This window comes from Mobula birostris, chromosome 18 (genome assembly GCF_030028105.1).
Source record: "Mobula birostris isolate sMobBir1 chromosome 18, sMobBir1.hap1, whole genome shotgun sequence".
NCBI lineage: Eukaryota > Metazoa > Chordata > Chondrichthyes > Myliobatiformes > Myliobatidae > Mobula > Mobula birostris.
This window is the reverse complement of record NC_092387.1, coordinates 35,517,050-35,544,581: the sequence shown is the minus strand read 5'-3', so window position 1 is coordinate 35,544,581 and position 27,532 is coordinate 35,517,050. Positions and strand designations below refer to the sequence as shown.

At 42.6% G+C, this 27,532-nt stretch overlaps 1 protein-coding gene across 2 annotated transcripts in view; it reads right to left on the bottom strand.

The window, feature by feature from the left end:
* Window positions 1–14,455, bottom strand: part of bmpr1aa (bone morphogenetic protein receptor, type IAa) — a 273,301-nt gene extending 258,846 nt beyond the window's left edge. For both annotated transcript variants that reach the window (XM_072282486.1, XM_072282487.1), the window contains exon 1: window positions 13,966–14,455. The gene's annotated coding sequence lies outside the window, so the exon portion shown is untranslated. The remainder of the gene's footprint in view (window positions 1–13,965) is intronic.
* Window positions 14,456–27,532: the final 13,077 nt, after the last annotated feature.

The window sequence follows — 27,532 nt, the reverse complement described above, 5'->3', positions numbered from 1 at the left end:
GCTATTGGGAGAGTTTAAACTAGAATTGCTGGGGGGTGGGAAATGAACTGAAGAGACAGAGGAAGGGGTGGTTGGCTCACAAATAGAGAAAGCTTGGAGACACTTCGAGAGGGAGGATAGGCAGGTGATAGAGAAAGGATGTGCTCAGACTGATGGTTTGAGATGTGTCTCTAAGCGGATGAGCTTAGAGCGTGGATCAGTACTTGGAGCTATGATGTTGTGGCCATTACAGAGACCTGGATGGCTCAGGGGCAGGAATGGCTACTTAAGAGTGCCAGGCTTTAGATGTTTCAGAAAGGACAGGGAGGGAGGCAAAAGAGGTGGGGGCATGGCACTGCTGAATAGAGATAGTGTCACGGCTGCAGAAGAGGAGGAAGTCATGGAGGGATTGTCTACTGAGTCTCTGTGGGTGGAAGTTAGAAACAGGAAGGGGTCAATAACTCTACTGGGTGTTCTTTGTAGACCACCCAATAGTAACAGGGACATCGAGAAGCAAATAGGGAGACAGATTCTGGTAAGATGCATAAATAACAGGGTTGTCAAGGTAGGAGAATTTAATTTCCCAAATATTGACTGGCATCTCCCTCGAGCAAGGGGGCTAGATGGGGTGGAGTTTGTTAGGTGTGTTCAGTAAGGTTTCTTGACACAATACGTAGATAAGCCTACAAGAGCAGAGGCTATACTTGATCTGGTATTGGAAATGAACCTGGTTAGGTATCAGGTCTCTCAGTGGGAAAGCATTTTGGAGATAGTGATCACAATTCTACCTTCCTTAGCATAGCATTGGAGAGGGATAGGAACAGACAAGTTAGAAAAGTGTTTAATTGGAGTAAGGGGAAAATATGAAGCTATCAGGCAGGAACTTGGAAGCATAAATTGGGAACAGATGTTCTCAAGGAAATGTACGGCAGAAATGTGACCAATGTTCAGGGGATATTTGCATGGAGTTCTGCATAGGTACATTCTAATGAGACAGGGAAAGGATGGTAGGGTTCAAAGGCTGTTGAAAATTTAGTTAAGAAGAAAAGAAAAATCACAAAAGATTCAAAAAACTAGGTAATGCTAGAAATCTAGAAGATTAGAAGGCTAGAGGATGAGATGTGAAAGAATAGGACCAATCAAGTGTGACAGTGGGAAAGTGTGTATGGAACCGGAGGAGAGAGCTAAGGTACTTAATGAATACTTTGCTTCAGTATTCACTACAGAATAGGATCTTAGCAATTGTAAGGATAACTTACAGCGGACTGAAAAGCTTGAGCATGTAGACATTAAGAAGGAGTATGTGCTGGAACTTTTGGAGAGCATCTAGTTGATTTAGTCTCCAGGACCAGATGAGATGTACCCCAGGCTACCGTAGGAGGCAAGGGTTTGCTGAGCCTCTGGCAATGATCTTTGCATCATTAATCAGGACGGGAGAGGTTCTGAAGGATTGGAGGGTTGCAGATGTTGTTCCCTTATTCAAGGGGGTAGAGATAGCCCAGGAAATTATAGACCACTGAGTTTTACTTCAGTGGTTGATAGGTTGATGGAGAAGATCCTGAAAGGCAGGATTTATGAACGTTTGGAGAGGCATAATATGATTAGGAATAGTCAGCATGGCTTTGTCAAAGGCAGGTCGTGCCTCACGAGCCTCATTGAATTTTTTGAGGATGTGACTAAACACATTGATGAAGGCACAGCATTGATGATGTAGTGTATATGGATTTCAGCAAGGGATCTGACTAGGTACCCCATGAAAGGCTTATTGAGAAAGTAAGGAGGCATGGGATCCAAGGGAACATTGCTTTGTGGATCCAGAACTGGCTTGCACACAGAAGGCAAAGAGTGGTTGTAGATGGGTCATATTCTACATGGACGTCAGTGACTAGTGGTGTGCCTCAGGGATCTGTTCTGGGACCCCTACTCCATGATTGTTTATAAATGACCTGGATGAGGAAGTGGAGGGATGGGTTGGTAAATTTGCAGATGACACAAAGGTTGGAGGTGTTGTGGATAGTGTGGAGGGCTGTCAGAGGTTACAGTGGGATATTGATAGGACGCAAAACTGGGATGAGAAGCGGCAGATGGAGTTCAACCCAGATAAGTGTGAGGTGGTTCATTCTGGTAGGTCAAAGGGCCTGTATTGTGCTGTAGTTTTTCTATATTTCTATGACTAATGAAGGCCAACATTCAACAGGCTTCCTTAAACACCCTATTAACTTTCATAGCAACTTTGAGATTCTACGGATTTAGATCCCAAAATCCCTGTTTCTCCAGTGATAAGAATCCTGTCATTACCCCGTACTCTGCCTTCAAGTTCAATCTTTAAGAGTGTATCACAATGTACTTTTCCTGATTGAACTCCATCTCCCATTTTTCCACCCATCTCTGCTTTCTGTCTCTATCCCATTGTAACCTACGATGACCTTCCACATTAATCATAACAGTGCCAACCCTCACATCATCTGCAAACTTATTAACCCATCCTTCCACTTCCTCAAAGTAATTTACAAAAAAAAAATCACAAAAATTAGAGATCCCAAAACAAATCCTTGCAGAACATCACTAGTCACCGACCTCCAAGCAGAATGGACTCCATCTACAACCACCTTCTGTCTTCTGTGGGCAAGCCAATTTCAAATCAATGGAGCCAAGTTCCCATGGATATCATGCCTCATGAATTTTTGAATGAGCATACTATATACATCAAATGCACTGCTCTATCTACATCAATCTGCTTTGTCACCTCCTCAAAAACTCAATCACGCATGTGAAGCACACAAGGCACGCCCTGGCCCTCACAATGCCTTGCTGAATGTCGCTAATAAGACAATGCTTCTCCAAACTCTTGCATATCTTGTTATTAAGAATCCTTTCCATTAAGTTTGCTCACCAGTGATGTTAAGACTCACTGATGTACAATACCAGGATTGTAAAGGCTTTCCTTACATTTTGTAAAAATGTACAGGCAGCAATGTAATTTAGTTGAGCACTTCCTCAGAGCTAGCCAAGAAGGAAATGATTTTGAATCTGGGCTTCAAACCCCTGCCTCCAGTCCTCCTTGTCTGTCCTCCAGTTCCTCACATTAGAACTTTACTGGATATTCCAGCAGAATAATAATATCATGTGTTTACTTGACTCCAAATCATAGCCATTTGTAATTGACACATCTTCTACTTTTGTTGACCTTTTCACGATGACCCACCCATCCTCTCAGCTTCTACTACTGTTCCAGACTCTGGCAGTTTAATTGTTATCTTTTGCACGCCTGCAAGTTAGTCTACAGTGCATGCCTACAAATTAGACTACAGCGCATGAGCAATAGAGAAATGGTTACAGTTAAGGGTAAGATGGCACAAGTATAAAGGAGAATCTGCTCCTGGAGACCATAAGGTGGGGGTGCGGAGTAGAGGCAGTCTTGGAGCTTCTGAAAAACATTCGGATAGATACGTCTCTGGGGCCATTTAGAATATAGCCCATCTTACTATGGGAATGGAGGGAAGATATTGCTAGAACATTGACAATGATCTTTGCATCCTCGCTACCACAGGAGTACCCCCAGAACATTGGAGGATGGCAAAGGTAATAATACGATATTTCTTTGACAGTTGAACAGGGCATGACTGCACAAGCGCGTGAAAGTCGAACTGTGAGGCAGCGGGAGATTTAAAAAGCAAGCAGATTAACAGAGCGGGCGACGGAGTAGTGGGAGACAGAGTAGGAAGGCTTTGGCTCGAGAGGCTTCGGCCAGCTGAGGATGAGCTTCATTCCAAGTGAGGCAAGGCTGGGTATGTTCCTTTAATTAAATTAATTACCTTAGGAGTACGTAATGGAGGCATCAGTTAGGGCAGTGGAGTGCTCTGTTTGCAGTATGCCAGAAGTCAGGGCGAGCACAATTGTCCCTGATGACTACACCTGTGAAAGGTGCATCCAGCTGCAGCTCATGACAAACTGAGTTAAGGAACTGGAGCTGGAGGTGGATGAACTTCAGATCATTCGGGAGGCAGAGCCAAAAATACACAGGAGTTACAGGGAGATAGTCACCCCTAAGGGTCAGCAGACAGGTAGCTGGGTGACTGTCAGGCAGAGGGAAGGGGAACAGACAGAATGAGCAGAGCACCCCTGTGGCTGTTCCCACCAACAATAAGTGTATCATTTTGGATACTGTTGATGGGGACGACCTACCAGGGACAAGTTGCAGTGGTTGTGTCTCTGGCACTGAGCTGGGACCCTCAGCTCAGAAGGGAAGGAGGGAAAGGAGGAGAGCAGTAGTGATAGGGGATTCGATAGTTAGGGGGACAGATAAGAGGTTCTGTGGAAGAGATCGAGAATCCCGAATGGTCTGTTGCCTCCCTGGTGCCAAGGTCCGCAACATCTTGGATCAAGTTCTCAGTATTCTCAAGAGGGAGGGTGAGCAGCCGGATGTCGTGGTCCACGTAGGGACCAATGACGTGGGTAGGAAGAGTGAGAAGATCCCGAAAGGCGAGTTTAGGGAGTTAGGCGCCAAGTTAAAGGACAGGACCTCCAGGATAGCAATCTCAGGATTGCTACCAGTGCCACGTGCAGGCAGGTTTAGAAATAGTAAGATAGCGCAGATCAACACGTGGCTGAAGACATGGTGCAGGAGGGAGGGCTTCAGATTTATAGATAATTGGGCAGTTTTCCAGGGAGGGTGGGACCCGTTCCCACGGGACGGTTTACATCTGAACTGGAGGGGGACAAATATTCTTGCAGGTAGGTTTACTAGAGAGGCTCCAGTCGATTTAAACTAGATACGGGGGGGGGGGGGGAAGGGGGGAGGGGAACCAGAGTGTAGGAACAGATGTAGGGGAGAAGGAAGAGAAAGAAAATAGTAAAGTTGTTTGCACCGTTAGTGATAAACAGAGTAAGAGGTAGAAAAATTCTTAAATGCATTTATTTTAATGCTAGGAGCATTATAAGAAAGGTGGGTGAGCTTAAAGCATGGATTGATACCTGGAAGTATGATCTCGTAGCTAGGGGTGTGATTGGCAACTAAATATTCCTGGATTTTGTTGCTTCAGGTGCGATAGAATCAGAGGGACAAGAGGAGAAGGTGTTGCATTGCTCGTCAGAGAAAATATTACAGCAGTGCTCTGGCAGGATAGATTAGAGGGCTCGTCTAGGGAGGCTATTTGGGTGGAATTGAGGAATGGGGAAGGTGTAGCAACACTTATAGGGGTGTATTATAGACCACCTAATGGGGAGCAAGAATTGGAGGAGCAAATTTGTTAGGAGATAGCAGATATTTGTAGTAAGCACAAGGTTGTGATTGTAGGAGATTTTAATTTTCCACACATAGACTGGGAAGCCCAAACTGTAAAAGGGCTGGATGGTTTGGAGTTTGTAAAATGTGTGCAGGATAGTTTTTTGCAGCAATACATAGAGGTACCAACTAGAGAAGGGGCAGTGTTGGATCTCCTGTTAGGGAATGAGATAGGTCAGGTGACGGAGGTTTGTGTTTGGGAGCACTTTGGGTCCAGTGATCATAATTCCATTAGGTTCAATATCATTATGGAGAAGAACAGGTCTGGATCCAGGGTTGAGATTTTTGATTGGAGAAAGTCTAACTTTCAGGAGATGTGAAAGGGTTCAGAAGGAGTGGATTGGGACAATTTGTTTTATGGGAAGGATGTAATAGAGAAATGGAGGTCATTTAAAGGTGAAATTTTGAGGGTACAGAATTGTTATGTTCCTGTTAGGTTGAAAGGAAAGGTTAAAAGTTTGGGAGAGCCATGGTTTTCAAGGGATATTGGAAACTTGGTTCAGAAAAAGAGAGATATCTACAATAAATATAGGCAGCATGGAGTAAATGAGGTGCTCAAGGAATATAAAGAATGTAAAAAAGGATCTTAAGAAAGAAATTAGAAAAGCTAAAAGAAGATACGAGGTTGCTTTAGCAAGTAAGGTGAAAATAAATCCAAAGGGTTTCTACAGTTATATTAATAGCAAAAGGATAGTGAGGGATAAAATTGGTCCCTTAGAGAATCAGAGAGGACAGCTATGTGTGGAGTCAAAAGAGACGGGGGAGATTTTGAACAACCTCTTTTCTTTGGTATTCACTAAGGAGAAGAATATTGAATTGTGTAAGGTAAGGGCAACAGGTAGGGAAGTTATGATGATTAAAGAAGAGGAAGTACTGGTGCTTTTAAGGAATATAAAAGTCTCCAGTTCCTGACAGGATATTCCCTAGGACCTTGAGAGAAGTTAGTGTGGAAATAGCAGGGGCTCTGACAGAAATATTTCAAATGTCATTAGAAACAGGGATGGTGCCGGAGGATTGGCGTATTGCTCATGTTGTTCCATTGTTTAAAAAGGGTTCTAAGAATAAACCTAGCAATTATCGGCCTGTGAGTTTGACGTCAGTGGTGGATAAATTGATGGAAAGTATCCTTAGAGATGAGTAACTTGAATAATATTGAGCGTCCTTACCCAAGATAGGATTTACATTCCTGTGGGGCAGAAGTGAGAAATACACTATATCAATATCTGGAATAAGAGGGCTATCCTTTCAGGAAAGATTGATGAGAATGGCCTGAATATGCAAGTGTTTCAAAGATCTCAATAAAATGATTTTAATATTAGGTTGAATGCTATTAATTCAAAAGACTTGTATTCTGCTCATCCAGACCTTCCATTCATCATTGTATGTTAAATTTGTTTTTCTAATGTTATTTTCCATTCTATTGTAATACAACTGATTTGCTTTAAAACATTATTCACCCTTCCAAGTTCTTCCATCTACGGTGGATTCTGATTAATTGGGATACATCAGAACCAGTACATTTTGGCCCATATCAGCCGCCCCAATTAGCCAAAGTTTAATGGAAATAGTTAAAAAAGTATTAAAAAAAAAGATCAGCTAAAGTGTAATTGAATAACAAATTATGTAATTAAATGAAACATATAACAACTTAGAATATACTAGTACAGTACTATAAAACTGTATTAGTTCCCAATAGTTAATGATGGAGGAATTCATCCAGTGTACGCTGCCATGTTCATTTGATTGACTGTAAACAAACAAAAACAGCGCAAACACCTAGTGCAGCTAGACTGCCTTCACACAATGCTTTTGATGATTGCATTCTCCAAAACTTCATTTTTATTACAACAATCAAGACAATTGTCGATACTTTCAAATTCTTCGTAGTTCCTGATTTGGAATAGTGAAATTGTTTCATTTTCACTTTCGGCTGTTTCTGGCATCTCCAGCCCAGAATGCTTGAAATGATAGTAAGCAAAACAGTTCTGAATTGTCTTAGTGCTTATTTCTCACCAACTATCAGTGACAAAAATCACTGCTTTTTTAAACATAAACACACACAACTGATGCTATTTAAAAAGTATAGAAGTTGTTCAGCAGCAGTCTCTTGTCCCGATTAAGTGACATAGTGACCCAAATAAATGAGGGGGGGGGGAGGGAACGTCAACTCAGACCATGAGAGGCCTGCGTCGGGCATTTTCATGCCTTACAAGGCGCAGAATGGACGTCTGTGTGGGGTGCCACTCCTCGCACAGACACTAGAGCAATATGTGGTTAAGTGCCTTGCTCAAGGACGCAAACATGTTGCCACAGCTGAGGCTTGAACTAGCAACCTACAGATCACTAGACGAACGCCTTAACCACTTGGCCATGTGCCCAACACAAATGAAGGGTATCCTGTCTTGATTAGTTTTTGTTCTTTCGGATTTGCCCCAAATAAGCAGTTGCCCTAACTGGTGACCAAATTAACCGGAAGCCACTGTGATTTAGAAATGTAACTCTGTTTGAAATACCAGCTCCATTCAGTTGAAACTAGCCTCCAGAACTGGTTTTAATTAAATGGCAGGACCCTAACGATGAATGATCATAGTTGGAACAAAAAGCCACTGAACTTCTGACATGCCACACCAACAAGTGCTGCCTCTGGATAAATCTCCTCTGCTACAGTAGTTGGCTTTTCAACAAACACAAATATGCCAGTGAAGTTTCTGATGAAGGGTCTCGGCCTGAAACGTCGACTGTACTTCTTCCTAGAGATGCTGCCTGGCCTGCTGCGTTCACCAGCAACTTTGATGTGTGTTACTTGAATTTCCAGCATCTGCAGAATTCCTGTTGTTTGCCAGTGAAGTTTGATGTACTTCTCACTCCAACACAGAGGCAATGGGTTCAATCTCACTTCACACACACTATTAATCAGACTCCTGCTCCAATGCTATACTGACATGTTCAGCAACATTGGAGCTGCTGTCTTTTGGATGAGATGTTAAATAGAGATTGCACCTACACTTTCAAATGAGCACAAAAGATTCCATATCACCATCTTTCTAAAAAAAAGCAAATCAAGATAGTCTTCAGTAGGGGTATTATTCTCAACCTCCTTGCCAATATTTATCACTCACTGAAAATTATACACCAAAATCCTGGCAGTTTTATAATACCAGGGTATTAAGATAATATGTTATGCACAGGTTAACTGGATTTTCATTACAACATCGAATTATGCAAATGAAATTTTTCATTTTCACTCCAAATTTTGCTGAAATTTCCTTTATTATTAACAAGGTTTCAATATTTTTTTCTAAATTAATTAACATTCTTAACTAAAAATTTAAGATGGGACTGGTGAAACACAGCGACGACTTGCTGGTAGCAAACAAAAGAAACAATTTTCTTCTCAGATACGATCACTGCAGTTAATAACCTGCAACTTTCCTTTTGAAGTTGAGTACTTGAGCTTCCTTTATGACATGGTATTTTGTGGTGTGAACTGAAGGTTGTGGTGTGGTGTGGTGTGTTTCAGCCAAATCAAGGCAGCAGGCATGAACCCGAGAGCAGGAAATGAGCCAATGTTTGGAGGCAATTCGATGTGGAAGAACTAAGGCAAGGAAAGTGGAGGCAGACAGAGTTGAGGCAGCAGGGCCTGAGCCTGGGCTCAAGAGTGAGGAAAGAGCAGAGGTTTGATCAATTTAAGCATCAGGATGAACCGGAAAAGTCTGGCATAGGCTGAATCAAGGTGGCGGAGCCAGGTCCTGAAAAGCATATTGTAGCAGCTGGGCCCAGGTTAGAGAGTGAAGAATGACCCGAGGTTTGGATGATATAAGTGCTGGGCCAGACTGAAAGGGTCATGGTATTGGGTCTGGAGGCAAGGTATGGGCCACTGTTCAGCTCACTGCTTCGTGAGGTTTACTCATCTCTGCACTGAACGGAGGCTGTGCCCTGCAAATAATGGGCTCCAGAATTGGCTGCAGTGATAATTAGTTTCATGGCTGTGGACTCACTTTTGTGAATTTCAGTTCTGAATGTTATTTGCTTGCTTTTATTGTTTGCATGATCTGTTTTTTCCCCGCACATTGAGTGTTTGATAGTCTTTTTTAAAAAAATAAGCTTTATTGGGTTTCTTTGGTTTGTGGCTGCCTGTAAGGAGACGAACCTCAAGGTTCTATATAATATACATAATTTGATAAAAAAAAATGTTCAATGTACATTTATTAATGTGTTTTTACTTAAAAGTATTAATACTGATAGCCTGAAGTAGTACTAAATTTGACAAGATGTTTACTATGTAAATCTTTAAAAAAAAATCCATGGAAAGACTCAACTACTGTAAATTCACCCATCACAATTTCAGTCATCATCCCAAAAGTCTTGTTTTCACAAGTGGAAGAGTCTCAAACAAGACACCAGTCATTTTAAACTGAGGTACTTATAAATTTCCTCTCGCAGAGGGTGGTGAACCCCTGAAATTCTCTGCCCCATTAGATGGAGAGAAAATGGAACTTTTTAAAGTTTTGAAGTCAAGGAACATAGGAGAATAGACAAATGGGACAAAAGAGATGAAGCCAGTATAGATCAGCCATGATTGTGTTAAATGACAGTGCAGGCTTGAAAGGGATGAGTGACCTATGCCTGCTCTTATTTTTCTTCGTTGTGTTCAATTAAACCAATTTCTTCAAAAATCAAGAGGAGTATCAAAACACTAATCAAATGTAATTATATAGTTAATTTTAGTTAATGTTTCAATGCAGTCCACATAATTGACTCCATTTAAATGTGTGAAATCTAATGTTTTTACATTATTAAATGTTAGGATTTTTTCCTGAGTACAAGTTTTTTTTGCAATAGTCAAGAGAAGGCTCTGAAGGTTCAAATCAGGTCTGAGATGATTCAAAGAAAGCATTAAATGTGAGTTTTTATTAAAGTGGATAGTGAGAGAAACTGATTTCCAAAAGCCTACATGTTTCTACATATCATGTAATGAAAATCTTCAAAATAAACTGGATACCTATGAAGCTGAAATGGGTTGAGGTATAGCTTTCATTATATTTTTGTTAACAGACCCACTATACATATGTAACATTTTCATTTTGAGTACTTTTTTTTTGAAGATCATTAATTACAACTTGCCAGCATCAGAAAGAATACAAGAACTGTGAAGTATTGTTAACAGCTCTGCTACCGAAAACAGGAGTGAAATTGCATCAAAAAATAGCAAAGTGTAAACACTGATCGGATGGTCAAAATTACTGTGTTGATACAATATACACAAATTATTTTCAAAGAAAATTCATTACATAATTAGGAACAATTATGTAGAAATATGAGAGATAAATGCCACTACTACTTTTAATAGTTCATAAGATGCAGAATGTAAGTTTGCAAGAACTGCAAATAGTTAAAAAGACATAGTATTTGACTTTTACAAGGGGATAGGAGTACTAAGAGTTAGAAAAATCACCTTACATTTATCCTTTGTTTTTATAGCAGATGTGAGCAGCTTTGGTCTCTACCTTGGAGTCTATACAACAGGTTCATTCAAATGACGGCTTGGTTTGGGGTTTAGCTCAGTGAGTTTCAAGAAGAACTATCTAATACAGGTTGAGTAACCCTTATCTGAAATATAAAAATCCAAGAACCTCCAAGATCCAAAATATTTTTGAGTGCTGACATGACGTAAACAAATGAAAAATTCCACAAGGGTCTGGGCAGGTTCCAGGTGATGCTCAGGTTTCTGTGCACCACACACAGTTCGGAGAAGACCTCACACGTGTTGAAAAGAAATTAATGAAAAATAGAAAAACACAGCATAAAGCAAAGAAATGAAGATCTTGATCGTGTATCGAAAAAGTGGATTTGTCAGCATCGGAGTGAAGGTAGAAAAATCAAAGCAAATGGTCTACAACCCTAAGTTCTGAAAGAAGTGGCTGAAGAGATTGTAATGATCTTTCAAGAACCAACAGATTCTGGCATGGTTTCAGAGGACTGGAAAATTGCAAATATCACACCACTCTTCAAGGGAGAGAAGCAAGAAGAAAGGAAATTTTAGGCCAATTAGTCTGTGGTTGAGGCAATGTTGTAAGGACGAGGTTTCGGGATACTTGGAGGCATGTGATAAAATAGGCTGAAGTCAGCATGGTTTCCTTAAGGGAAGCATTGCCTGACAAATCTGTTGGAATTCTTTTGAAGAAATAACAAGCAGAATAGACAAAGGAAAATCTGAAGAGGGGCAGGTAGCGTTAAGGAAATAGGGAGACTGCAGAAGAACTTCAACAGATTAGGAGAATGTGCAAAGAAGGGATAGGTGGAATACGGTGTCATGAAAAATTTGGTAGAGCTTTGGTAGAAGAAATAAAAAGGTAAACTATTTTTCAAATGGATAGAAAGTTCAAAAATCCAAGCTACAGAGGGACTTGGGTGTCCTCATGCAGAGATTCCTAAAAATTAATTTGCAGACTGAGTCAGTGGTGAGGAAAGCAAATGCAATGTTAGCATTCATTTCAAGAGGACTAGAATATAAAAGCAAGAACGTAATGTTGTGGCTTTATAAAGCACCAGTGAGGACTCATTTGGAGTATTGTGAGCAGTTTTGGGCCTCATATCTAAGAAAGAGTGTGCTGACATTGGAGAGGATTCAGAGGAGGTTCACAAGAATGATCTGGGAATGAAACGGTTACCATATGGGGACTGATTGATGGCTCTGGGCCTGTACTCATTGCTATTCAGAAGCATGTGGGGGGGGGGGGAGGGAAAGAGAAGATCTCATTGAAACCTATTGAATGTTGTAAGGCCTCAATAGAGTGGATGTGGAGAGGATGTTTCCTATGGTGGGGGAGTTGAGGACTAGAGGGGACAGACTCAGAATGGAGGGATGTCCATTTAGAACGGAGATGAGGAAGAATTTCTTTAGCCAGGGAGTGGTGAATCTGTGGAATTCATTGCCACACAGGTTGATAGGTTCTTGATTAGTGAGGGCATGAAGGTTGACAGGGAGAAGGCAATGGATTAGGGTTGAGAAGGAAATGGATCACACATGAGGAAATGGTGGAGCAGAGTCAATGGGCCATATAGTCTTATATGCTGCTTAACACTATGCTGATCATGAAGCAAAGATCTATCATGAAAAACTGAAAATTTAAACTAGTTGTTTCATGCATAAAATTACTAAAAAATATGTAAAACTAAACCCCCTCCCCTGTCGTAGCTGCTGTGGAACAGGTAGCTGTTTGAAATTGATGGTAGATAGGAAGCCAATAACAGTGCTGGAACCTGGTAATAGACGCAGATGAGGCAGTCATTCAAATCTAACAGTCTGTGGAGGACCCTCCTTCACATCAGACTGTGCTCCGGCTACAGACTGTTCACTCTGTACATAAGCTGTATATGTAATGTAAATGGATTTAGTGTTTAGATTTGGGTCTCTTCCCCAAGATACCTCATTATATAGCTGCAAATATTCCAAAATCCGATACATTGATCTGAATTTTTCCCCGCCAATCTATCATCCTCTGAAAAAACAGGTTATATGTTCTCAAGATCTAAGAAAATTCTAATGGCATGGTGTGCTTTTGATGAAGGTAAATCTTCAATAATATTCTCATACAACAAAAAAAACAATATGGATTCAGGTCCATGCCTTTAAACTCCTTAGCCCACTAAACATGCTTTGGTAACAAACTGTACCTTCATTACCAGTGAATCTTCTATTCACTTATGATGTGAGCATTCAGTGGTTTTAGTTGGTTAAACCCCGATCATCACAAGCTATGCTTCTTTACAGTCAACTCCACCAATCTTTCTTCTCACAGAGTCTCCTTGATCAAACCTCAGAAAACTTAACCTCAAAAGAAAGTACATCTATATATCGAAAAGTTATTAACTAACTGCCCCATAGATTACAACCATGACAGATGACAGTATAGATATTTTCATCTCAAAACTTTATTATAACTAAAGATTAGCTAAACATGTTGCCCCTTTCTTGGCAAAATTCATCTGCACATTTAATCTGGACTTTTTTTAAATCTCCAGAATCTAAAACTTGGAGACAAAAAGTATTTGCTAACAAACCCAAGGCATTTCAGAAGTCTGACAGCAGTGTTGACGAACTGACTGTTCACACCAAACACCGAAATCTTTGCATCAGCTCTTAACACAAACACAACAAGATTGGACATGGCCTCACACAGAACACGTATTGTATCCAAACTATACGCTTCTGAATTAACAATCAAACTCGCAATGAACTAAATCCATCGTAATCAACGCTGGAAGCATAGAGGGAAAAGATAATTTTAAACATCGAAAATAAAGCTGCGCCGACATGAGAACTTCCAAGCGAACGCGAAAGTTGGTTACATTTCACCCACTACCGGCCACAGCTTAATTTTATTTCAAAGGCGGTTTGGGAGTAATGTTTTCCTCAGATCCCGATGAAGCAGCTGCCTCATTCCCTGGCCTGCTCCGAATTCCCTCACTTCACCCTACAGGCCGGGCAAAGCGGGGGGGGGGGGGTTAAGAGGCCGAAGCCAGCGAGTCGACAACAAGGTGGGGAATAAGGAAAGGGGTTGAGGATGGGGGCTGGCGTGGGAAAGGAGCGTGGAGACAAGGGCCCTTCCTGTCCCCTTCCCATTTATCGCTCTTTAAACCCAACACACTTTGCTCTGTGAAGTCGGGTATGGGAGGTTAGACAGAGAATTCCCACTCACCGGAGCGGCACCTTCCTTCCGCTAGTACGCCCAATCCTCTCACCGGCCGTAAACGATCCTTTTTATCTGGAGGAGCAGGTTCCAGCAATAAAATCCCCCTGGCTCCGCAATCACCGCGATCCCCTGCTCTCCGTCTCGCCCTCTCCCGCCGCCGCGCGCGCTCCCTGCCGATCGTGTTCTCGCTAGCACGCGCGTGCACGCATCCAGTCAGGATGACGCCACCTGAAAAGCAGAGTGTGCCGGAAGTCGTCTCCGCCGCCGTCGTCGAGACAAGGCTAATTGGCGGGTAACGGTGCTGGGGCTGCGCGGTTGGCTGGTGACTGGGGAGGTTTTCCCGTCGAGTTCATCTCCTCCTTTTAGCTCCGGTCGGAAGTTACCGGGCAGTCTTGAACCGTCCTTTCCGCCCGGCCGGGCCGTCCCAGGGTGCGCGCGACAGAACCCGTTTGTGTCACGTCAACTCCCTGCGAGGTCACGTGACGCGCGGCGACCGGCCGATCTTCTGCGGGGTGCTTCAACCCCGGAAAGCGGCGGGTCTGTTCGGGTCCACAGTGAGCATCTGCCGGACAGGGAAGGACCAGCGAGCCCTGCGGAGGCGAAAGCAGCGCCCGGCGGCCAGTCCATTGAGGGAGAGGATCTGGAATACCAGATTCCCTAGTATTCCAGATCGAGTATCTTCTCTAGTGATGCTCCGCAGCGTTCCCTGCGCCACATTTGACGACTGCATTAGTGCTGCTTCATGGACCTCGTTAATTTCATCCACCTTGCCCCCAGCTTCTGCCCTGCCGCTAAATTTACTTGGTCCATTTCTGACACTTCTCTCCCCTTTCTTGGATCTCTGTGTGGTGTCATCTTTGGAGACAAACCGTCAGTTTTTTTTAACTGTATCTCTCCCCACTTTGTAACCTGTTGAAAAAAAAATTCCCGTTTCTCAGTTCTTCGTCTTTGCCGTATATGTTCCCGGGATTAGGCTTTACTTTCCAGGATGTCCTCCTTCAAAGAACTGGGTTTCCCTTCTTCTAACCATGACACTGCCCTCATCCACATCTCCAATTTCCTAGACACCTATGCTCACACCTTTTTCCGTTTGTCTGAACAGGAATAGAGTTCCTCTTGTTCTCACCTACCACCCCATGAGCCTCCACATCCAATGCATCATTCTCCGTAACTTCCGCCATCTTCAACGAGATCCTACCACCAAACACCTACCTCCCTCTCCCGCTTTCCGCAGGGATCATTCCCTCTGTGTCCATTCAACCCTCCGCACTAATATTCCTCATGGCACATAGCCCTGTGAGTGACAGAAATGCTACATCTGCCCATTCATCTCCTCCATTCAGGACCCCAAACAGTCCTTCCAGGTTAGGGAACACTTCACCTGCAAATCGGTTGGGGTTGTCTATCCAGTGCTCATGGTGCAGCCTCCTCTATATTGGTGAGACCCAACATAAATTAGGGGACCACATTGGTGAACACCTCTGCTCTATCCGCCAAAAGCGGTATTTCTCGGTGGCCAACCATTATAATTCCTATCCCCATTCCATTCCAACATGTTGATCCATGGCCTCCTCTTTTGCCACAATGAGGCTACATTCCAGGTGGAGGAGCAACACCTCATATTCCATCTAGATAAGCCTCCAACCTGATGGCATGAACATTGATTTCTCCTTCCAGTATTTTTTTTGCCTTTAAATCAGGCAGGGCACCTCTACAACCCACACCTCCAATCTCATCTCATTGATTGGAACACCTGACTCCAAATAGCTTTTGTAGAAGCCATTACCCCCAGTGGCTCACATACTTTATCCAACAATTATACATAATATTGGATCATTTTTCTTAATAAATAAATGAACAAGTATAATGTTTTATGTTACTTATTTAATTGTGTACTTTTTATTAGTTTTAGGACTTGTGTGAAGATCTGATCACATTTTAGGTCATATTTGTGCAGAACATGGAACATAGAAATCTACAGCACCTCACAGGCCCTTCTGCCCACAATGTTGTGCTGACCATGTAACCTACTCTAGAGACTGCCTAGAATTTCCCTAGCACATAGCCCTCTATTTTACTAAGCTCCAAGTACCTACCTAAGAGGCTCTTAAAAGACCCTAAGGTATCCGCTTCCACCACCACTGCTGGCAGTGCATTCCATGCACCCACCACTCTCTGTGTGAAAAACTTATCCCTGACATCCCCTCGATATCTATTTCCCCCTTGTACTTACTTCCAAGCACCTTAAAACTATGCCCCCCCCCACCTCGTGTTAGCCATTTCAGCCCTGGGAAAAAGCTTCAGGCTATCCAAAGGATAAATGCCTCTCATCATCTCATACACCTCTCTCAGGTCACCTCTCATCCTCTGTCACTCCAAGGAGAAAAGGCCAAATTCACACTACCTATTATCATAAGGCATGCTGTCCAATCCAGGCAACATCCTTGTAATTCTTCTCTGCACTCTCTATAGTATCCACATCCTTCCTGTAGTGAGGTGACCAAAACTGAACACAGTACTCCAATTGGGGTCTAACTAAGGTCTTATATAGCTGTAACATTACCACATGGCCCTTGAACTCAACCCCAAGGTTGATGAAGCCCAACACACTATATGCCTTCTTAACAACACTGTCAACCTGTGCAGCAGCTTTGAGTATCCTATGGACACAGACCCCCAAGATATCACTGATCCTCCACACTGCCCTTGGCAAAGTCCTGCTGACTATCCCTAATCAGATTATGTCTCTCCAAATGCTCATAAATCCTATCCTTCAGGATCTTCTCCGACAACTTGCCCACCACTAAAGTAAGACTCACTGGTCTATAATTTCCTGGGTTATCTCTACTCCCATTCTTGAACAAGGAAACAATGTTTGCAACCTTCCAATCCTCTGATACTTCTCCCATCCCTATTGATGATGCAAAGCTCATCGCCAGAGGCTCAGCAATCTCCTCCTTCACTTCCCACAGTAGCCTCGGGTATATCTCATCCAGTCCTAGCAACTTAAATAACTTAGTACCTTTCAAAAGCTCCAGCACATCCTGTTTCTTAATGTCTATACACGCAAGTGTTGCAATTCATTGTAAATCATCCCTACAATTGCCAAGGTCCTTTTCACTGGTGAATACTAAAACAAAGTATTCATTAAGAAATAGAGAAAATTCTACCGGGTTCACAAACTTTATAGCACCACTGTAAAAATATATTCTTTCCCTTCATTAATGTAAAAATTCAAAAGAAAAACAACTTCATTGGTTTATGTAATTTATCTTCATAATAAATCATTCTCCCTTGAAGTCTAATATATCATTCTTAAGGTGTGGCACACAGCCACAGTTCTTGGTAGCGCAGGCTCATTCAAACCTGGCCTTTATATAAATGCAGGATTACTACTAATCCTTTATATCACAATCCTCTAAATTCAAGTGCTGACATTTCATTAGCCTTTGTGATTATGTTATATATCTGTCAATGATATCTGTCAACCATCTATGAATTTGGAATCTAACTCTTTTAATTCTCCACAATTTATCACATTCTGCCATTGGAAAGCACTCTTTATTACTGTCCTTTTCTTGGTTGAAAGAGTTGACTTCACATTGACCAACAATGAATTCCATTTACTGTGATTTTGTCCAAACATTTAATGTATTAACATTGCTTGTGATTATAATATTTATGTCTTATTTCTGTTGTGGCCTGTGTTTGTGTCTTTGGTAAACTTGAATATATGGCTTTCTATCTCCTTTATCTATTTCATATATTAATATATGAACTAGTTGAGGCTAAAACACTTAACCCTAGTGAGAATCCACAATCACACCCTGCATTATTATCCTTGCTTTATGCCATTCAACCAGTATACTTCAGCTTCCTAAGCAGGCAAATTATATGCTCTCAATTTCATGAGTTGGAGCTTAAGCTAACAGTTTCTTCTGAGAGACTGTCAAATATTTCCTTTCATCCAAATTGAGAACATGATTAGATACCCTGTACCCCATTTTGATCACCTCTCTTAAAAATAATGGTCAGGCCAATTGACCTCGCCTATGATCTGTCTGATCAACTGAAGGTTTTCAAGGAGTTCAGTCAATTTAATGATTATGGACTCCAGTAATTTCCTTAACTGATCTATAATCTCTTGGTGTTTCTTTCTTTGACAAATACAAGATTGGCACATGCAATTTTCCAATCTGAAAGAACACTTCTGCAATCCGTAATTTTAGATGATTGTAACAAGTGTTGTTACCTACATTTGATCCAGGAAATTTGTTACAGTTAAATTCCATTTTTTGAATTACTTTTGTTTGTGCTAATTTTGGAGCATCCCCTTCCCTGGTTGGAATTAGATCCTAGAAATTGAATTGCATAGTGCCCACATTTTAGGCAATAACCACTCAAAATTCTTCTTTTTTTCCAGAACAGAATGCGCTAGCAATCATTTATGGTGAAGTTATGTTAGTCACTATCATCTGCTGCACTTTTGTGTACTTAGTCTTTTTCCTGTGCTCCGTGCCTGCTTTAGTGATATACAGCACCTACTTCTGCCTGAAATGGTAGTTTTGAACAATGTATATGATCATTGTGGATCTGCCACTAGAGAACCAGGGGTAAGTCATTCTTGCCAATGCTTTTCTTACCATTTAACGGGATAGTCTGCTGACACTTGAAGACATAGCTGTGGTTTTATAAGGGATTGTAAGTTACAATAGTACCTTCAAAGGTGTTTTCTCCAGTATTTAACTGCTGAGCTACTTGTTTCATATGGTGACACCATTGACTGCTCTCTTATTGACGACATCTTTATGATCATGTCTGGCCAGTTAGGATGGGTCATAGACATCTTGACTCTTACGTACTTCCTCCTGGAGAATCTTCAGAGATAGCACATCTTACCTGGAACTCTGATAAACAAATTATTCACAGGCTCAGATATCCTAAGGCTGTCATCACTATGGTTGTGTCATTCAGCAGGACGACCTTTAGACATACTTGCAGATTTGGGCTGCCTCTTTCAAGGTCAGGGGTCAAAAAGACTCATTTTCTTATTACAAGATTTTTCCAATTAGCCACAGCAAATTACTGCCATGTCTCCATTCTACTGCTCACCAACCCACATAGTATTTGCAAAGAAATTAAAGACAGTCCTGTGTTTCATAAGGGTTCCATCCCTGAGAACTGTCCATAGACTAATTTCTCTGTAAGTCAGTAATATCCGTATTCTATAGCTGGCCATGTTGTGTAATTCTATATATGCTATAATTCTTTCATTTCGTTGAAAATTCAACTTCCCATAATTAAACGTCAGGAAGTGGAAATTGGGAGAACACACTGGTTCTACGAATAAACTTTTTCAATGACAAACTCTGCCATCTTCACCAGGGATGATGCCCTGAAGATGGTAGTATTTGTCATTGAAATGTCGGTTATAATCGATATCTGTACCCAGCTGGAAGCCCAAGAGGAGTTTATTTGTCATATACGCTGGGAAAGCACCAGATCCCTTTTCACACATGGTTCTCATTGAGGGGTCAGGAGTGGAAAGGATGAACGGCTTCAAGTTCTCAGAGTCAACATCTCAGAGGATCCATCTTGGTCCCAACACATTAATGTAATCATGAAGAAGGTGCACCAGCAGCTCTACTTCCTTTGGAGCTTGAGGAGATTTGATATGTCACCAAAAACTCTTACAGGTGTCTATAGATGCACGATAGAGACTATTCTGACTGGCTGCATTACAGCCTGGTATGCAGAGCACAAAGAATAAGATCACAAGAAGATGCAGAGGGTTGTGGATTCAGCCGGCTCCATCAAGGGAAAACCTTACCCACTATCAAGACCATCTTCAAGGGGCAGTGCCTCAGGAAGACAGAATCTCATCATCCAGGACATGCCTTTTCATTACTACCATCAGGAAGGAGATACAGGAGCCTGAAAATCTACTCACTGATTTAGGAATGGTTTCTTCCCTCTGCCATATATGGGAAAATTTGTATAAAGTTAGATTTCTGAAAGTCAGTTCATCCATAGTCTAGAGAGCACCTTGATTTCAGTGATTTCTGGGACACTGCAGATTTGCAGCATTCCCATAGTGCTCTTAAAAGCCCTTTGAAGAAGCATGACCTTTCTATTACCAGGAAAGGGTTCAGTTCCTCAGTGCATTTTTCTTGTAGATGTTGAGAGGAATTTTCTCAATCCGAATACTTTGTTTTTGGGAAGCATCCACCTCCTTCATCCTGAGAAAGTCAATATTGTCAGTCATTAGGTGCCACAGTAGTAAAGCTCAGGTTGTTGGAATTTGGAGTTCAATTCTGACATCATCTGTAAGGTGTCTGTACGTCCTCCCCATAGAATGTGTGGGTTTTCCCTGGGTGCCCTGGTTTCCTCCCATATTGGTCATTGTAAATTGTCCCATGATTAGGCTGGGGTTAAATCAGGGGTTGCTGGGCTATGCAGCTGAAAGAACCAGAAAGGCCGATTCCACACTGTACTTCAATAGATATATAAATTCTCAGTGCAACCTAGTGCCTGAAGAAACAGGCTCCACTCTATAATGCTTTGGCACTTCAATTCAGTTCTCTCTCCAACTTTCGTAGCTGAGTGCGGAAACTATAAGAGCCATTCAAGTATAAAGATCATAGTGAAAAGTCGCATGTAGAGAAATATGAAAATATAAGATGTGGAGACTTCACCATCAGGTGTTGCATGTTGCTGAACCTTGCTAACCAAAGACAGATGCCAAAGGAAGAACTACTATGGGGACCCAGAACCTCTGGGCCATGGAGCTGAGTCTGGAGAGCAAAAGGAGTAGAAGGCAACTGACAGGAAGATACGCCCGCCACCATTCACAACTTCATCTCCCAGCTGAGCAGAGGAAGAATGCATTCTCAGCATGGGCTGTCAGGGAATAATAGCTGTAGATGAAAATGTCTCTCCTAAGGAGTCTGCAAAATCATGGTCTCCAGTGCAAACTAAATAATTTTCTCTGACATCCAGTCATTACTGACAGTACAGTGGTAATCAAAGGAAGGGGCTTGAATGATGCATAGAAGTTCCTTCTCCTACTTTGCAGCTCCATGCTGGTAATATCGCACGTATAAATGGATTGCTGATCTAATTACTTTAAATAATGGTGTCAACATCTCTGTATTTCCTGATAAATGGGATCTCACTTAAAGAACACTTGAATTGACTTTATTTCTTACATCCTCCACGTACATGAGTAAAATTCTTTACGCTACATCTCTGTTTAAAATGTGCAATGTGCAATCATAGTAATTTATAATAAATAGAACAGTGAATGTAACATAGAAATACACTCAAATCAGTGTAAGTTAATCAGCCTGGTGGCCTAGTGGAAGAAGCTGTCCCGGAGCCTGTTGGTCCTGGCTTTTATACTGCGGTACCGTTTCCCGGATGGTAGCAGCTGGAATAGATTGTGGTTGGGATGGCTTGGGTCCCTAATGATCCTCCGGGCCCTTTTTACATACCTGCCCTTGTAAATGTCCTGAATCATGGGAAGTTCACAACTATAGATGCGCTGGGCTGTCCACAGCACTCCCTGCAGAGTCCTTTGATTAAAGGAGGTACAGTTCCCATACCAGGCAGTGATGCAGCCAGTCAGGATGCTCTGTAAAAAGTTCTTAGGATTTGGGGACCCATACCAAACTTTCTCAATCGGCTGAGATGAAAGAGGTGCTGTTGTGCCTTTTTCACCACCAGCTGGTGTATACAGACCACGTGAGGTCCTCGGTGATGTGGATGCTGAGGAACTTGAAGCTGTTTACCCTCTCAACCCCAGATCCATTGATGTCTATAGGGGTTAGCCTGTCTCCATTCCTCCTGTAATCCACAACCAGCAGCTTTATTTTTGCGACATTGAGGGAGAGGTTGTTTTCTTGACACCACTATGTCAGAGAAATGACTTCTTCCCTAAAGGCCACCTCATTTATTGTTTGAGTTAAGGCCAATCAATGTAGGGTCCTCAGCAAATTTAATTAGCAGATTGGAGCTGTGGGTGGCGATACAGTCATGGGTGTACAGGGATTAAAGGAGGCGACTCAGTACGCAGCCCTGGGGGGCTCCTGTATTGAGAGTCAGAGGGTTGGAGGTGAGGGAGCCCACTCTTACAACCTGCTGGCAATCTGAGAGTAAGTCCAGGATCCAGCTGCACAAGGCGGGATCAAGGCCGAGGTCTCTGAGCTTTTTGTTGAGCCCGGATGGAACTATGGTGTTGAATGTTGAACTGTAATCCAAGAACAGCATTCTCACATAAGCATCCTTCTTCTTCAGATGTGTAAGGACAGTATGTAAAGCAATGGCTATTGCATCATCTGTGGATCGGTTGTGTCGGTAGACGAATTGTAGGGTGTCCAGTTTGCTGCAGACGCGGTCCTTGACCAGCCTCTCAAATCATTTGCTTATTATTGAGGTGAGTGCGACAGGACGCCAGTCGTTTAGGCATGTTACCTTGGTCTTTTTTGGTACGGGGACAATGGTGGATAATATGAAGCAGGAGGGTACTCTACACTGGGAGAGCGAGAGATTAGAAATGTCTGTAAACACACCTGCCAGTTGTGCTGCGCACATCCTGAGTACTCGCCCTGGGATGCCGTCTGGTCCTGCAGCCTTGCAACTGTCCACTCATTGGAAACATCTGCATACCTCAGCCTCAGAAATGACCAGGTTGCAGATTGTAGCGGTGACTTTCCTCGAAGGCTCACAATTAGCGACATCGAATCGAGCATAAAAGCGATTGAGCTCATCTGGGAGAGAAGCTGTGATGTTGGCAGCACCACAACATTTGGCTTTGATGTCTGCGCTGGTATGCAACCCTTGCCACAAGTCACTTGTGCTACTCGTTGTGAATCTTGACTTAATCTTCTCCTTATATTGTTGTTTTGCAGCCTTGATAGACTTGTGCAGATGGTAGCTGGTTTTCTTGAGCTCTAGTCAATCGCCAGCGATGTAAGATCTCTGTCGTGCAGTAAGTGCTGCTCGCACGGAACTATTGATCAGGTTTCTGGTTCGGCAAGACCCTGACCAAATTCTGGGGAACAACGTCGTTGATGCACTTCCATATGAAGCACGTGACTCCACCAATGAACTTGGAGACACCCCCTCATCATGGAAGACAATGTCAATGTCATCATAGCAGTCCTGCAGCATGGAGGCCGATTGGTCGGATCAACAGTAGACAGTTTTAACTATGGCCGCTTCTTGTTTCAGCTTCTGCTTGTACGTCAGCAGAAGCAGGATTGAAGAGTGATCTGATTTTCCAAAAGCTGGGCAAAGGAGAGCTTTGTAAGCATTGCGGAAGGGAGTGTAGCAATGGTCAAGTGTGTTATCTCCACGAGTGCTCACCTGGATGTGCTGACAAAACTTCAGAGAGACTTTCATCAGTGACTCTCGATTAAAGTCACCGGCGACGATGAAGGCAGCCTCTGGACGTACAGTCTCCGGTGTGTTGTTGGTCTCGTACAGTTCCTTGAGAACCAAGTCAGTATCAGCCTGCAGTGGAATGTACACCACTGTGATGATAACAGCCATGAACTCCTTAGGCCAGGGGTCCCCAACCCTTTTTGCACTGCGGACCGGTTTAATATTGACAATATTCTTGCGGACTGGCCAACCCGGGGGGTGGGGGGTGGGTAGGGTTGCCAATGGACAAGAATAGCAGTCAAATATGTTGTGTTTACCTGGAGAAAGACTACCATGACCATGAAGCCTTGCACGGGCACCTGTGTGCGCATGTGTGTACGTGCCGATTTTTTTTCTACAAATCGGTTTGGGTTTAATCTTCCCTATTCTGTTAAGTGAAACTACACTGTACATACATTATTGCTACTTTATATAGGCTGTGTATTTATCATATCATTCCTGCTTTTACTATATGTTAGTGTTATTTTAGGTTTTATGTAACACAGCGAATGAATATAGTGATAAGTCAATTATAAGTCAGTTATAACTCAATAGCATCATAACATTTTGAGTAACGTTTGGATATTAAACACACAGCGGTTATTTTCCTTGCATGAACATATAAAATCATTGCAACACACCAATATCGCTGAATCAGTGGGGGCCCTGGGCTTGTTTCCCTGCAACAAAACGATCCTATCAAAGGGTGATGGGAGACAGCGATACTCGAATGGGGTTCCTTATGTCCAGCCTATTCCGCAATTTAGTTTTCATTGCATTCATTGCAGAAAACCCCACTTTGCAGAGATATGTTGGAAGTGGAAGCAACGTTTTCAGTGATTTAGTGGCTATCTCAGGATATTCAGCCTTGACTTTGATCCAGAATGCCGGCAGAGATGTTATGTCAAACATCCTTATCAGTCCACCGTCGTTTGCAAGCTCGAGGAGTTGATCTTCTCGTGCTGACGTGGATGACGCGTGGGTAATGACCTCGCGTGCGTTCAAGTTCAACAGTGGGTGTGACAGGGAATGAGGAAAGGTGCAGCTGACTCATATCGCCAAATCATATTGTTTCCTCGCGGCCAGGTACTGGTCCGCAGCCGGGTTGTTGGGGACTGCTGCCCTAGGCAGCCAGTAGGGTCTGCACGGCAGCACCAGGTTTTCCAGGTCTGGGGAACAGAAAGATTTGAGTGCATGCACATTCTGGGGGTCAGACTAAGCATTATTGACCATGAAGTATACCCCTCCTCCTTTACTCTTCCCAGTGAGGTATTTTGATCTGTCTGCCCGGACAGGGAGAACCCAGAGGGCTCGATGGCGTGATCCAGTATCTCCTCCATCAGCCAGATCTTCACACAGCACAAAACATTGCATTTCTTTGTTTCCCGCTGATAGGAGATTCTGGCTCTCAGTTTTTACAGCTAGTTATCCAGGGACTGAACGTTAGCCAGGAGTATGCTAGGGAGCCATCTCAGCCTCAGAGGTAGTGGCTATGTAAGAGATGAGTCTGCCATGGATCATGCAAGCAGGGGATCTCAGTGTAGAAAAGGCAGCACGTAGTGGTAAATGCTGTCTTTCCAATGTTCAGAAGGGTCAGACTATCGTATCTGATGTGACTATCAGCTACTTGAACAGAAAATGCTAAGAAAATCATAGAAATTAGTAGTATACTTTAGATTTGGAATGGAGCTCGCAACACAGCCGCTGTACACGGTGCCATCTTAATAAGGACTGTATGTAGAGCAGTGGCTTTTGCACGTTCATGAAAAGTGTGTTTTGGTGAAGATCTCCTCTTTGCAGGTTGAACAGTGGACTGCAGATCACCCTGCAGTTTTGTGATGACACAGCATCTATTTCAGTAGAGCTCTATTGTGCAAGGATTCTGCATTTAAATCCTGCATTTAAAGGCTGATCTCCTTCTCTGATTGTTGTGCTGCGAAGTATCACAAGCTGCACGAAATTGTTTGGGAATTGGACAGTCCTGTGTTAGTGCTTGTCTATGGAAGTAAAACATTTTAACTGTTTCACTCTGAATTTAGCCAATTTTGTGATTTTTGTTTTGTGGGGGAACTAATTTGGTGTTAATGTTAAATAAAGCAATGTTTTAGAACACCAAAGTTAGAGGTAATCTTCCAAGAAGCTGCAGAAGATCGTGAACACAGCCCACCAGCACATCACACAAACCAATCTTCCATCCTTGGACTCACTTTACACCATGGACTCACTTTACACCACACGCTGTTGGAGCAGTGCTGCCAGGATAATCAAGGACACAACCCACCCAGCCAACACACTTTTTGTCCCTCTTCCCTCCAGGAGAAGGCTCAGGAGCTTGAAGACTCGTATAGCCAGATTTGGAAACAGCCTCTTTCCAACTATGATAAGACTGTTGAACGGATCCTAACCCAGATCTGGGCCATACCCTCCAAATATCCAGACCTGCCTCTCTGTTTTCTTTGCACTACCTTACTTTCCCTTTTCTATTTTCTATTTATGATTTATAATTTAGCATGGATTTACAAAGGGAAATCGTGCTTGACTAATCTTCTGGAATTTTTTGAGGATGTAACTATGAAAATGGACAAGGGAGAGCCAGTGAATGTAGTGTACCTGGACTTTCAGAAAGCTTTTGATAAAGTTCCACATAGGAGATTAGTAGGCAAAATTAGGGCACATGGTATTGGGGGCAGAGTACTGACATGGATTGAAAATTGGCTGGCTGACAGAAAACGAAGAGTAGCGATTAATGGGTACCTTTCGGAATGGCAGACGGTGACCAGTGGGTTACTGCAGGGTTCAGTGCTGGGACCACAGCTGTTTACAATATACGTTAATGATTTAGATGAGGGAATTAAAGGTAACATTAGCAAATTTGCGGATGACACAAAGCTAGGTGGCAATGTGAAATGCGAGGAGGATGTTATGAGAATGCAGGGTGACTTGGACAGGCTGGGTGAGTGGGCAGATGCAGTTTAATGTGGATAAATATGAGGTTATCCACTTTGGTGGTAAGAACAGGAAGGCAGATTATTATCTAAATGGAGTCAAATTAGGAAAAGGGGAAGTACAACAAGATCTAGGTGTTCTTGTACATCAGTCACTGAAAGCAAGCATGCAGGTACAGCAAGCTGTGAAGAAAGTTAATGGCATGCTGGCCTTCATAACAAGGGGAATTGAGTATAAGAGGAAAGAGGTCCTTCTGCAGCTGTACAGGGCCCTGGTGAGATCACACCTGGAGTACTGTGTGCAGTTTTGGTCTCCAAATTTGAGGAAGGACATTCTTGCTATTGAGGGAGTGCAGTGTAGGTTCACAAGGTTAATTCCCGGGATGGCGGGACTGTCATATGTCATAAGATTGGAGCAACTGGGCTTGTATACTCTGGAATTTAGAAGGCTGAGAGGGGATCTTATTGAAACTTATAAGATTATTAAGGGATTGGACACGTTGGAGGCAGGAAGCATGTTCCTGCTGATGAGTGAGTCCAGAACCAGCGGCCGCAGTTGAAGAATAAGGGGTAGGCAATTTAGAACGGAGTTGAGGAAAAACTTTTTCACCCAGAGAGTGGTGGATATGTGGAATGCTCTGCCCCAGAAGGCTGTGGATGCCAAGTCTCTGGATGCTTTCAAGAAAGAGATGGATAGAGCTCTTATAGATAGCGGAATCAAAGGTTATGGGGATAAGGCAGGAACGGGGTACTGATTGTGGATGATCAGCCATGATCACAGTGAATGGCGGTGCTGGCTCGAAGGGCCGAATGGCCTACTCCTGCACCTATTGTCTATTGTCTATTATAAATTTTTAATATTTACTATCAATTTGTACTCCAGGGAGCATGAAGAGCAGAATCAAATATCACTGTGATGATTGTACACTCTAGTATCAATTGTTTGGTGACAATAAAATATAAAGTAAAATATTGGCAATTTTCCTGGGGTGATGTAATCAAGGTAAAGGCAACTAGAATATTCAGCAGAACTAAACCATATGTGTTTACCTGTTCTCTTCCCTTAGGTTGACCAAAGAACCAAATGAACTTGTTATAAGCTTATAATATACTTGTAATACACACCTTAACTTTCTACATCAAGATTAGATTCCTGCTTTCTTTGGGAAGTAGACAAAGGATCAGAAGGGTTAAAGATCCAATGG